At 41.4% G+C, this 13,410-nt stretch overlaps 1 long non-coding RNA gene across 1 annotated transcript in view; it reads left to right on the top strand.

Annotated features, from left to right (window-relative positions):
- The first annotated feature begins 349 nt into the window (after positions 1-349).
- LOC146821441 (uncharacterized) overlaps positions 350-13,410 on the top strand; it is a 41,458-nt gene continuing 28,397 nt past the window's right edge. Inside the window, exon 1 of the long non-coding RNA XR_014962716.1 lies at positions 350-486. This is a non-coding gene — a long non-coding RNA (uncharacterized LOC146821441). The remainder of the gene's footprint in view (positions 487-13,410) is intronic.

Raw genomic sequence — 13,410 nt, forward strand, 5'->3', positions numbered from 1 at the left:
ATACAATTTTAAAAAAATACATTGATCAAAATGTTTTTTTTTTTAATATATATATTTTTTCACAAGCTTTTTCTCCAAGGTGAAAACAAACTCCTGTCCATTTTTCTTTTACGTTTATGATAAGTAATAGATTTTATTAGTAATGTGGTGTTGATGACTAGTGAAGCAATGTACTTCTTTTCTTCTATCAAACTTTCCCATTCTGGAGAGGAAAATGGTGAACGAATTCCAGAAACGTCAAGCTAAGGCGGGGGAAAGAATTCCGCAGCATCTTTTGAGGCTCGGGATCTTCCAGAACCAGCCGCCCTGCGCCACCGCCCAAATCTTTCAATTCCGGAGAAGAGCCGTGCTCATAAAGAGCAACTTAATTGTCATTGCCCCGGTGCCTCCTTCGGAGACCGTCAATAGCACAAAACCAGCCGGATGCCGGGCCGAGGCGATCCTGGAGGACTCGGGGAAAATGCAATCCTCTTCTGCGGGATCAAGGTATTAAGGTTTCGGTTATTTGTATTGATTTTGTGCGCTGCCGTGCTATGTCAGTCATGCTCATATTTGTGGTTCACAAATTCCTCTTTAAAATGTCACCGCCGTTTCATCTCCCGCGGCCGTCGATACCGCGGGCTGCGGGGTCTACTTATTAACCCCGCGCGCCTCCCGAGATGCTCGGCGCGCGGTTTGCATACACGCGCACCCTATGCATATGCCGAACGCGTTCTTCGCCTCTCCGGCGCGAGCCAGAGTCAGGCCTTCTCGTCGGGAACTAGATTCTCGAATGCAGAATGGCCGACATTCAGGAATATGTATGCAAAATGTGCATGCGAACACACATAATGCATTAGCTATGTTAACTGAGGAGCTGTCGGCGATCATTTACCATGTTTTTCAATTATTTTCCTCCACTGACTTAGCTCTGAAATAAAGTGGCCGCCATTTTCCAGCGTCAGAAACAGTCTTTCCTCTCAGGCCGTGTACATCTGTGCTATTATGTACCTTTTTAATGAAACGTGGGACTGTCACCCCCTTTTCACTGTGCTATTGATTTTCCCATCCTTTTGGAGGCCCTCTGGTGGTTGTTGGGTTGGTGGAGGCTGCCTAATCCTTCCCTTAAGATCTTTCACAACTATCTCTACCACCCTAATACGTTATTTTTTTTATCACACTGAAATTATGTCAATGTTAAAAAGTAAAAGGTAAACTACTTTTCTGGCTTCTTAATCCCCATTAAATTTGGAAATGTCGTGGGGTTTTATTTTGTACATTATCAGCACAGAGGAGAGTCATGTGCCTGGCCTATCTGTGTGTCTAGTTTACATATCGAGTCCTCCAAGCACTCGCATCGGAAGGCAAACAAGACCTCAGACTCATCAGCCATCCCACCCTCTTTACTTAATTAGATAGCTCTGAACATATAATGGCAGCCTTGAAAGTGCAGTGTTTATGAACCGTCCCCTTTCTGTTTCACCCTGATCCTTTCACAAACACGGTGGTGGCAGAAGAAGAAAAAAAAACACAGCACTTCGTCCCCGCTCTCCCTTTCTCTGCGAGGGCTTACTTTGAGCTTTTATTATATTTGGCCATGAGGCACTTAGCAAACGTGCTGATGATATCAGAGAGCGATTTTGCAAACAGAGGGGGTAAAAGTTACACTATTGACACCTCCAAATTCTGGAGTATTTACTCTGCGTTAGGTGTACACTTGCTCCGGCGAGATTAACAAACACTACTAGAAAAAAAGGCTGTGTGGCCAAATCCAGGCTGGTTGTTTGTAAAACCTTTACAACTCATCAGCTTCCCTAACATACTGGCACTGTTCAATTACCATCACTTTTAGAGAGCCTTAGAAAAACACCCAGTGCCCATGTAAATAGACGAATCTGAAAACTAGCGGCTCTGTTGGCTTACATACTGTAGGTAATGTTTTCTTTTGCTCAAATTTGTTCTGGAAACTAATCACGCTCTGATAAAGCCATCTGCAAATATGAGAAAGATCGACATCCACATGTCAAAGTTTACACAGCCTGACCAAGTGTACATATAGTGCGGATGATGCGAGGGCCCTGCTGTTCTCAGCCGCTGCAGGCCGCGCCGGAGAGGGCTGAGGAGTCGAAATATTCGAGCTCGCCGTCCGTGAGAGAAATCCTAAGCGGAGGTTTACTGCGGGCTCGGGTTCAGGACTGTCATTTGCACGCGCCCCCGGCAGCGCCATGATTTGCATTACTGATGGACCTGGGCGCGGGCGTCGTTTAAATACATCTGCAAACTCACAGAGGATGCGTAATTACGCCTCGACCTTGACTCCAAAAAAGAACGACCGCGGCCGGGGAACTGCAGGCGGGAGACGCTCGCTGCTCTGAAGTCGGAGTATGAAAGAAAAAAGTTTTGGCGCATTCTGGTCTCGACATGCGAGTTGGTGGTCTTGAGAGAGCTTAGTATGTTTTGGAAAAACATTTTCTTAGACTTGTGTTTTGGCCTCCTGTTCTATCTAATTTGGTTGGCGATTGCCCCTTGAAAGCGTGAATTTTATTTTGCTTCCTTACCCTTTTATAATCACTTCTTTAATTGCTATTGCATGCTATGCATGCAGGACAGGTGTAGGGATATAAAAATGAAGGGGCCCCGGTAGAACCAGAGCATCCTACCCACAGTCTCCTTGGCTGAACATTGGCTGCCTCGACTGTCTGCCAGAACACATTAACAAAGCAAAGTAATTCATGCAAAGCACAAGCATATGCCACTTGATATCCATCATGTTGGGAAAAGTTAACTAAACCTGCATCACTTAACCATCGACACCTAGATATAGACCATAAAAAACTCCAAACAGGTAAGAAATGGCGCTCAACCATTGCCACTAAAAGAGAGGGCTTCACTGTGTTTATTTAAACAGTCACCAAACTTACTAATATTGACTATGTTTACTGTATATATATATATATATATATATATATATATATATATATATATATATATATATATATAGTTATTTATTTATTTAAATGAAAGAGGTGATTGGTATTACACAAACATAATGAATGCCTAGTTTTTGTAAGTTACCTTCACTGCGCTCAGTTCCTTCCTCTACAATGGTGACAGCTCTGCTTTCTCCCGAGGACTTGCCTGGGTTTGTTGCTGCTTACCGCTGCTGTTCCTATCTGACGCCTGACACCTTCTGCAACAGGAAGCTCCGTCCCCCGCCGCCGCTTCCACCATCTGCGGCCGCGGAGTGGGGACGGGACTACATCCCCCATAACCCTTTGCGCCAGGGGAGCCGCCCACGCTGTTTTCGCGCCAGGAGGCGCACTAAATACCACCGTGACCCCCGCGTCGCGGGACGCGCGCGGGCGGCGCCGGGCTAAGCCCGGGACAAGGGCGGGACCGTCTGTGGCCGTCCGGGGCCGGAAGAGGCCGGGCTGGGCCACCGCTCTATTAGCTACTACCATAGAAGGTAATTAGTGTGACTGTGTATAATTGGTAATCAAAATGGTGAAAGGAAAAAGCACCAGAGCAAAAACACCTGCTGGTGCTACACTAGACTCATTCTTGGTTAGGGCAACGACTCTGCTGGCACATGAAATAGAGTTGACCGAAAGGAGATTGTCCTTGGAACCTGGATGTCCCTCACTGAGATGCCAGGGTTCGCCCGCTCATTCAAACTCCCAAATTAGTAATCAAGCCTCCCCAGGTATTCCACGAGATTTAGTTGGCATTGAAGATCCTATTCCACATCCGACCCCAAGCGTTGGAGACGGTAATTCAACAACTGACATTCATCCAAGTCCACCGATCTCCATTGAGTCTTTAATATCACCGCCCAAGCTAAGAGAGACCAGAACCAGGAATATGTTGCCCGTCCATAACCCTAGGGTCCTTAAAGTGACTTGTGCAACGAAAAAGAATGTTCTGCAAAAAAAAACTACCAAAAAGCTTCATCAGCCTAAAGCAACCCTTTCAACATCAAATTTACCTGTCCCTTATGTCATCGACCAAACCCCAATTTGGGACGATTTACTTAAGAAATTAGACTCTATCATAGACCCGATAATCGACAAATTGGCAAGCATCGAAGTAAGGATCTCTAAGTTGGAGTCACGATTTGATAATTTTCCAGCAACAGCTCAGAATAATGCTATCCTTGATGGTCCCTTATATGGGCCTCAGCCAACTTCAACGGAAAATACTCCCATGCCAGAGTCTCAAGCCGCCCAACCTCCGATCATAACAGCCCTATCCGTAGTGCAACCAGAAATCACTAGGAGCTTACAACATCCCAATGCCCCCCAAAATAGAACTGAAGGGCCCTGTGCACTACCCCAGCCGGAAACATCTAAAGTTATACTCACTACGATAAATACAAAACAAGTACAACCAATATTCCACTTATCTCCTCTAGCGGCTCCTTTGGCGTTGGTCCTGGCACAGGTACCCCCGTTATTACCTAATCAAAGCGAGACTACTATCCATTTAATGGACAAATGTGCACACTGGATATCGTCCAATCTTAGTGCCCCTGAATGGGTATGTCAATCACTTGTAAGAAAGATCATCATGGCGAGAAGAGTTGACTGGGTGGGCTCTCAGGAGAAGAAGCTAAAAGGGGACTGTGTTATTGTGCACTTTTCGAGCACTAATGTTTTGCCTGTACTTCTTAGAAACTTTTTCCCACCTCAAAGGAGATCGTTTGAAATAGTGCCTCTAACATATCATTACTTTTACAATAAACGTCAATTTAAAATTCCAAGCTTGACCAGGGTAAAAAGCTCTACGGTACAGTCTAGTGCCCCCACCATTGTCAGTTCACCCTGTGTTAATACAGTATCACTGACCAATAGATTCGAAGCACTTTCCAATCTGGAAGAATGTGATTGACTCGGGAACAATTCTTTACCTTTTTCACAAATCCCAAACAAACACATGAAAGTACATGCTAATGCTATTGAACCTTGTTTTAACCTATATACTCCAACCCATTTGTCTACTTATTGTGTATTGCCTAGTTTTAATGAACCAGACGTAAGCGAAGAAGCCAGTAACCCAGCTAATGTGGAGACTCCTTGTATCAAATGCCAACCAACCATAGCCTCCCCCTCAGATCTTGAAATCAGGATCCTATCATGGAACATCGCTGGTATAAATTCAAAGATAGACAACCCAGAGTGGTCTAAGTTTATATCAGAATATGATGTTGTATTATTGCAGGAGACCTGGTCGCTTGTGCCTACACAGTTCTCCGGGTTTTCGGCACATACCGTAGTAGCGACCAAGGGGAAGAGGGGTAGGCCTTACGGGGGCCTCTCCATATGGGTCGCAACTCATTTAGACTGCACTATTTCTGAACTAGATCTGTTCTCAGTAGATCTTCAAGGTCTGGCTCTTTTATTCAAACCCAATTTCAAACTAATTCTTATTAACGTTTACTCACGTCCATCTAGCCTATCCCAAGATTCTCCGATTTTTGACTTATTATCTACTAGCATACCAGACCTACCTAATCATGATAGACTAATAATTGCGGGTGATTTTAACTGTCAATACGAACCGCTAGTTGACCTCCCATATATATTAGAAAACGAGGAAGATAATTGTAATCTAATACCAGATCCCCAAATTCAGAAGGTAAAGGCTTGGACCCCATTAGTTATGCAAATTAATGCATTTGTCCTTACGCATTCATTGAGGGCCTGTAATGGTCGTTTAAAATCTGACCAGCCAGGGAAACCTACCTTCAAAAGGGACAATTATTCCTCCCTAATAGATTATATTCTGGTGGAGGTATCTTCTTGGAATAGTATTGTAGACTTTACCGTCATTTCTAGATTTGACAGCGACCACGATGCGTTATTGCTTGAGATATCAATTCCTGTCTCTCAAGCATCTTCTACCATTGGCCCTATGCCCGACCGGAATCTTTCTCTGGTCAATAATAAAAGAAGAATTAGGTGGGATGCAGTAAAACGCACCCCGGACAAAATTTTAGAACTTTATGGGCTGATTCTCCCAGCGCTTCTAGAAACGGAAAGGTTATTTACCCCACTTCCAAGCGACTGGGATTTACAAGCGGTAGAATCAACGTACCTGCATCTTACCTTGGCTCTTAAAATATTCTTTAATCCCCCATCAACTAAGCCCAGGCAAAATCACTTTTTTAATACCTGGTATACTAAAGAATGTAGGCAGGCAAAATCTGCTCTTATTAATGCAATAAAAACAAAAAATAAGGCTGTATTGAAGCCTTCCAGGAAGTTTTATTACAAGACTATTAAAAATGCAAAAAAATCATGGGAGTTTGAGAAATGGGAGGCCCTCAAAATTGCCCTTTCTAATAAGGACATGAGGGGATTTTGGAAAATTATTGCCAATTCGGGCAACAAGGACGAACGATCCCCAATCCTACCGAATATCGCAGCATCTGCCTGGGAAGCCCATTTTAAGTCATTGTACTCAACTGGAGATGATCTGATTCTTACGGAGGGTCCTCTTCAGTTAGCACAATTTGACTCTTTAAATGAAATAACGGCCCAAGAAGTTGAGGGTGCTATCAAAACCCTCTCTACATCTAAAGCACCTGGCCTAGATAAAATCCCCGGGGACCTATATAAAGAAGAACCCTTGATCTGGGTCCCTTATCTATGGACCTTATTTAACGCCATCATGAAAGGTATGAACGTCCCAGATACATGGCTAGGAGCTGAAATATTCCCCATTTTTAAAAAAGGATCACCGTTGCTTCCTGCAAATTACAGGCCAATCAGCCTAATAGATGTAGCACAAAAGCTGTTTGCTAGAATTTTACTTAATCGTCTGCATTCCTGGATGGAAGAGATGAATATCTTGAGCGATTTACAGGCAGGATTTAGGAAAAGGGTGTCAACTGTTGACCAGCTCTTACGGCTGCAATTATTATTCTGGAAGACAGTATCAATGGAGGGTGGCAGCCTCTATCTGATATTTGTCGACCTGAAAGCAGCTTTTGATATGGTCCCAAGGGATAAGCTCTGGGCGGTACTGCACAAGCTGGGAGTCCCCTTGGACCTATTAGCTATGATCATTAGACTGCACACTGGCAACTATGCGCAGGTCCGATATGGTAAGGCAGGCCAATTAACCGCGCGCTTTCCAGTCAATAGAGGAGTCAGGCAGGGATGCGTGCTAGCCCCTACCCTGTTCTGTCTTTATGTTAACGCTTTGGTTAATCATATTAATAAAACGGACCGTGGTGACTCCCCTAGACTTAATGGTAGAAAGGTTCCAGTCATGCTATTTGCAGATGACACCCTTCTTCTATCTAAATCCCCGATGGGCGTTCAACGTGTTTTAGACAGTTTTTTAGCTTTTTGCATTGACCATGGGCTCGAAATAAACATTTCGAAAACTAAATACATGGTTTTTAACCCAGCTAACACAACCCGGCCTAATCCCACACTCAATGGAACAACTCTAGAAAGGGTCTCACTATTTGATTACCTAGGGATCACACTTTCTGAGTCCTTTTCCTGGGCTCCCCAACTAGACAAAGCAGCTATGCGGCTTGCCCAACTATCTGGCGCGATATTAAGAATGGCTAAATATACCACACACAGGGCCCCTGGCCCCGCAGCAGAAATCTACAAAGTACAAGTAAGAAATGCAGCTCTATATGGGGCAGAGTTGTGGGGCCATTCTCAGCTGAAAGGTCTTTCTCTATTAGAGAACAAGTTTATTAGACTTTTATTGGGCCTACGGCAAAGCACCCCTCTAGTACCGCTACGCCTTGACCTGGCAATACGACCAATAGATGAAGAAGCTGGCCTACGTCCTTTAACATACTGGCGAAGACTTTGGCTCACAGATGAGCTAGGGTCCTATTGTCGTGATCTAAGTTCAATAATTGCAGTTAGCACTTCAAAGAAGTTTCCCTGGCTTGTCTATATTAAGGAGATGTGCTATAGGATTGGTTTGCCTGAACTCTGGACTAGCCCTGGGGTATTCTGTTTGACGCTCTCTCGTGCCAAACTGGTACAGGTATATAGGCAGCATAAGCTAAGTACATTACAACAAAACACAACTCTTGGCAGTCTTTCGAGGCAGTTTTTGGTAAATAAAGACCAGTATATCTTTGAATCATTCCTGAATGAAGTGCACCCATTTCTGGCAAGGAAACTATATATCCAATTTAGGATGGGCACCTTACCTCTTAGGGACTTTACTAAGAACTGGGCCAAACAAAGAGAAAACATTTGCCCAGCCTGCGGAAGGTCGCCTGAGACAATAATCCATGTACTGTTTCTTTGCGTTGCATATAGAGCCCCCAGGAAGTATTGGCTCATTCCTCTATGTAGGAACTTAGGATTTACAAGATGTACCGAAGCCTATCGCATCTTAGCCACTGACACAAGTACTGTTGTAGTGTTTGCTGTTTCACGTTTTTTACATGCAATGTGGATTAAGCGTCTTAAGTACTAAAACTATTGTATGCTGCTATGTATATTTTCCATGGTCTATTTTTAAATCAATTTTTTTAATGCCTTTTATTATGCTCAAGTTTGCTTTTTATATGTATTTTATGCAACTTTTATGATCTTTTGATCGAAATAAAGTGTACAAATGGAAAATGGAGTAACAAGGTTGCTACAATTCCTAATGCAGAGAGAGAAAATGGAACCCTAGATAACTACGAAGACAGATAAAGGCAGCCATAACTGGATGAAGGCGGCCCTGCTCCAGTGCCACTGCACCTGCTGCACATTTGCTAGCTATGTATTTTATTGTCACTTTTATTTGTATCTTTTATGGTTGGAATTAACCGAAATAAAGGTTTGAAATGAAATTTGCTAGCTATGCCCATGAGCGCTCTGCATTACCACACAAAACCTGTGGCTTTCAAATTCCTGAGATTGCAAAAACATTATTTGGCCCATATGCATCAAGGTTGTCAGGTCGTACTGCACATGCATATTGTGGTGCTGCTGCTGTCCATTGGATTTGCTCTGTGTTCATTCACACCTCTATAGTCCCCCAGGTTAAATGATCGCTGCTAGTCTTGACTGCCTCTTTATAGAATGCAATGGATGTCAAAATAGGCCTCAATAACAGGAATAAGTGGTTCACTCAGCCACAACTGTACCACGTCTTGTGAAAGCAACAATAAACTAACAATGCAAGAAGGCAAAGTGGCAACTGAGCGAGGCCGCCAAATGCCCAGCAGAAAAGGAAAGCAAATTAAACTTGGATATGCATTTTGACACTTTCTTCGCAGTTTCCATGATGTTACATATGTTCAATTTGCTACAATACACAATGCATAAAATGGCAGTGAGATTGAAAATTTAACCTGTCCATTAAACACACAACATTTAACTATTAGACTACATTAGCAAGATATTGTATATGGTTTATGCATTGGTATAACACTTGTGGAGATTATACATTTGTTGAGATGCAGTTTTTTTCTCATGCCTGTTATCCTCTGGAAGAACCTTTTATTCTGAGCTCTGATGTCAAGGGGATTGAATGCCCACATAATCTCTTTTAGTGCTTTCCACTTTCAAGGGATGGGACTTGAGGTGACAAAGGTTTACTGAAGTTGATGATATAGGAGTTGTATCTCAGTACACCACAAGTCACATTGCAGTTGCTTACTTCAAAGTCTGAATACAGTATACAACTTCGTTGTTTTTAGGTTACTTCTGTTGGAATGATAACTATATTGCAAGTCCATTCATCACTTTTTTTTTTTACCATTGCACATTTTTTAAATTGTACTTATTTCATCAAAAATATCGAAAAAATATCTACTTTAATGCTGTTTCTTTTTTCTGGTGTCGGAAATTTGTGATTGAATAATAATTGATAAAAGAGACCAAAGCCGTTTTTAAAACTACAGAATCTCTGACTGAAGATGAGTTCTGCTTTTTAATTATAAATTGGAAAATTTACCACAAATTTCTGTCAGAATTATATTAGTTTTTTAAAGAGTAATCCTGCCACTTTTTAAACCTCAATTATGGTTTTACAGCATTAAACCTATGTAAAAAAACGCAAATCTCGCAGAGATCACTCCCGAGGAAACCATGCAGGAGAGAGAATGTTACCCTGTTGACGATAGAGACACAGAACAAGACTACTGACAACTATTAGTGCACTCTATGTAAAATTTACTAAACCTGGAGCCACAAAAAGTTTACCCTACATTTTTTGGGAGAAAAAAAGGATACAAAATGATTACGTTAGAGAGTATTATTTCAAAATATTTCTTTTACTACAGGACACAAAAAATATTTAAAAAAAAACAAATTGACTGTTTACATTTATCACAAAACCAGCGCACAATTGAACTAAAAGCATCTAAACCAACAATTTTTTTTTACCCCAGTAGGAAACGATAAGATGATATATCAAATGAAATAAAAGCACAAAAATAAATTTTAGGCAAGTAACATGAAAACATTTCATGCCATTTCCTAGAACCACAGAAACCTGCGAAAGCTTACCTGTTGGTACCTATGTTTCATCGAGAAGGGAAAAAGACAATTATTTTATATGGAAGATTTATACGGAAAAGAAAGAAATTAATCCTGAAAGGCTCACTGGAAGTGAGCAAATTATTATAATAGAAAGTGTAAGAAAAGAGTAATAATCAATTGGGATAGAATTAAAAGAAAGTTAGAACAGCCATTCTGCTTCTGCGGAGGAAAGTGAAATAAGATAGACAGTAGAAAATCTTAAAATAATTGCTAGCAGTTTTAGTGTGTCCTCAGGAACAATGTTAAAATAAGAAAAAAGGAAAATCCGTACACAATTGGCTGGCCAACTACCCTCATTCTGAAATCTAAGCAGAAGTATTCACAGAAAAATAAAATCAGCAAAAGGACACCATTCCTTGTCCCAAAATGATGGCAATAGTAATGTCTAGGAATTCCTAAAGCTAACAGTTTCTAATGACAACTTTTTCCTTTACGAAAACCAATACCTTCATAAAAAGAGTACAGCTTTTTCAACGAAAAGAATCTTGATAACCTTTAGTGGCAGTACTCTTTGGAAGATGGATTAGACATTCAAAAAATGCTCCAATCCTTTTTCTCAAACATGCACGGTTCACAGAAAGATAAATGATACTAATATTCATCTAATTTATGGCTTACTGCTAGAAAAAGTTGCTCATCTTGTACAAAAGTACTAAGGTATTGAAGAAAGTATAAACTAATAGGTCCTTGAAAAAATAATGAAACATTTTTAACTTCCCATGATTATAACTATTAAAAGGTGCACTTCTAAAGGATTGCTTTTTCCATATATCACAAGCAATTTGAAGAATAATCCAAAAACGCACTGTTGAACAGCACCTATCCCAATCCCACTGGCATCTACAGTAACAATGCAATCTTCATCTTCTAAAAAAAAGAGTGAGTGCTGAGGTAGCTAGAATCTATTAAAATGTTGCGTCAATTTCTCGACCCAAATACACTTTTTAAAAAAAATAATGTCTGCATGGACACAGTATGTGAAGAGAAATTGGAAGCAAATTTTGTATAGTATTAGCAAATCCATAAAAATTATGTCAATTGTTACATCGGTGTGGGTAGAGGAACTTCTTTGATGGCCTTCCGAAGACCTTCTCTGGAATGTATACCTTTACAAGAAATAGGATGTCCAAGATACTCAACTTCCCTTTGTAAAAATCTACACTCGCGCAATAAGAACAAACCACACACCAAACTTTTCATTTAGCAGAAAAGGTCACTTTATTAGGCCAGGCAACAGAAAGTAGAATTTTTCATAAGATAAACATTGTTGAAATAAATACCACATTGTCATTACGGTTTGAAACTTTTGATAGACAACCAAAATATCTCCCACAAGACTTTTCATCAAAATACCCCATGAACTGCACAATCCCAATCAACCTTTCCAACCCCCCTCCCCCACCCCAGAGGGAAGGATAAGCCCGCTCCAGACTATCCAAACCCCCAAGAAAAAACGCCACTCAGGAAAACCAAAGAGTTTTCCGGCACCCCCCCTCAAAGAATTTTTTTTCGCTATAAGAAAGAGTTAACTTGTGTTAACTGAACACCAAAGATCTTTACACCAAAAATCAGCCAACAAATCCTTCAACTCCATTAAATAGTATGCCTGGCACATCTTCCCTGAATAGATGATATTCCGCACCTGTGATATTATTGTGAGCCAAAAACTTATATACCCATTGCAGCACAAAAACATTTTCATTTCCCGATTGAGTTTCCTGCGAGCGCTCTCCATCGCCGTGTGATTGAGAGCTCCCCTCCAATGGTGCCTGTAAATAAACTCAGTCCAAACCACAGTTGTACCTACCCAATTATTTTTGATCACCGCCAAATCCAATTTCATTTTCTTCAAAAGGGATAAACAAGACAATGGTACAAGATCATTTTCACCCAAATGAATAATTAATAAATCTGGGAAACCTCTTGCAGAAGACAGCTCAGAGAGCATGGGAAAAAACCCCTCCCATCTTATACCACCTTTCCCGTCCCAAAAAACTTCATGTCCCTTGCTAGGCAAACAAAGTGCTCTGCCGTAAATTTGCTGTTGGGCGAAGCTGGCTGACCATTTAACAAAGAATGACCCACTATCCATGTCCGCCTTTTTGATGATACTGAACATTTAACACCACCTAGGCAGGAAAAAACAGAAATAGACCATATTTAAGTAAGACTGTCTCATTATTTCCTCACATAACGTGTGCAGCAATCTGATTTCCATCTACCAATCCTTTTAATGTCACTCCAGCCCCAACCCAACCTAGACTCTTCAGTAGCTGCCCCTATACCAAAAGTGTGAGTCCCAAAAAGAGAGGGTTTTTTCCCCTACAAAATCAAAGCTTTACGTAAAACTGCCAATAAATGTGCACTAGAAATTTTGTTCCCATTACTATGAGTGAATATATCTCCATGTTGTAAACCCACGGAAATGAACAACAACTCCCATTCCCTTAAAGGACAACAGTCTTGAACTCCACTACCATTTAAGTGGACCCATGTGCCTTTACCCAGCTGGTCGGTTTTAGACTTCCTCAAAAGAATCCCAAGTTTCCCTCCTTGAACCTGAACATCTTCTGTCTGAATACCCCTCTGATCCCGCAGACCCAACAACTCAGAAACTCTAAAAGCACCAAAAAAAACCAAATCATGCAAAGTCTAAAACGAGGAACCTCCCACAAGTCATAGCAGCAAACTGGTAACTGTATTAAAACTTGTTGCAAAAGGGGGAAAGTAATTGGCTCGCGTATAGGCGAAGAAAAAGAACGCTCCCTCCCGCGGCCCTTCAACATACGACCTAACAAAACATCCCCCACCAACTCCTGTCCCCACCACAACTGACTAAAAAAAGAAATGCCAGTCAATTTTCCTGAAATAGTTGTATGAGACAGGCCCAAACTGATCAAATGCAAAATAA

This window comes from Triturus cristatus, chromosome 6 (genome assembly GCF_964204655.1).
Source record: "Triturus cristatus chromosome 6, aTriCri1.1, whole genome shotgun sequence".
NCBI classification, from domain to species: Eukaryota; Metazoa; Chordata; class Amphibia; order Caudata; family Salamandridae; genus Triturus; species Triturus cristatus.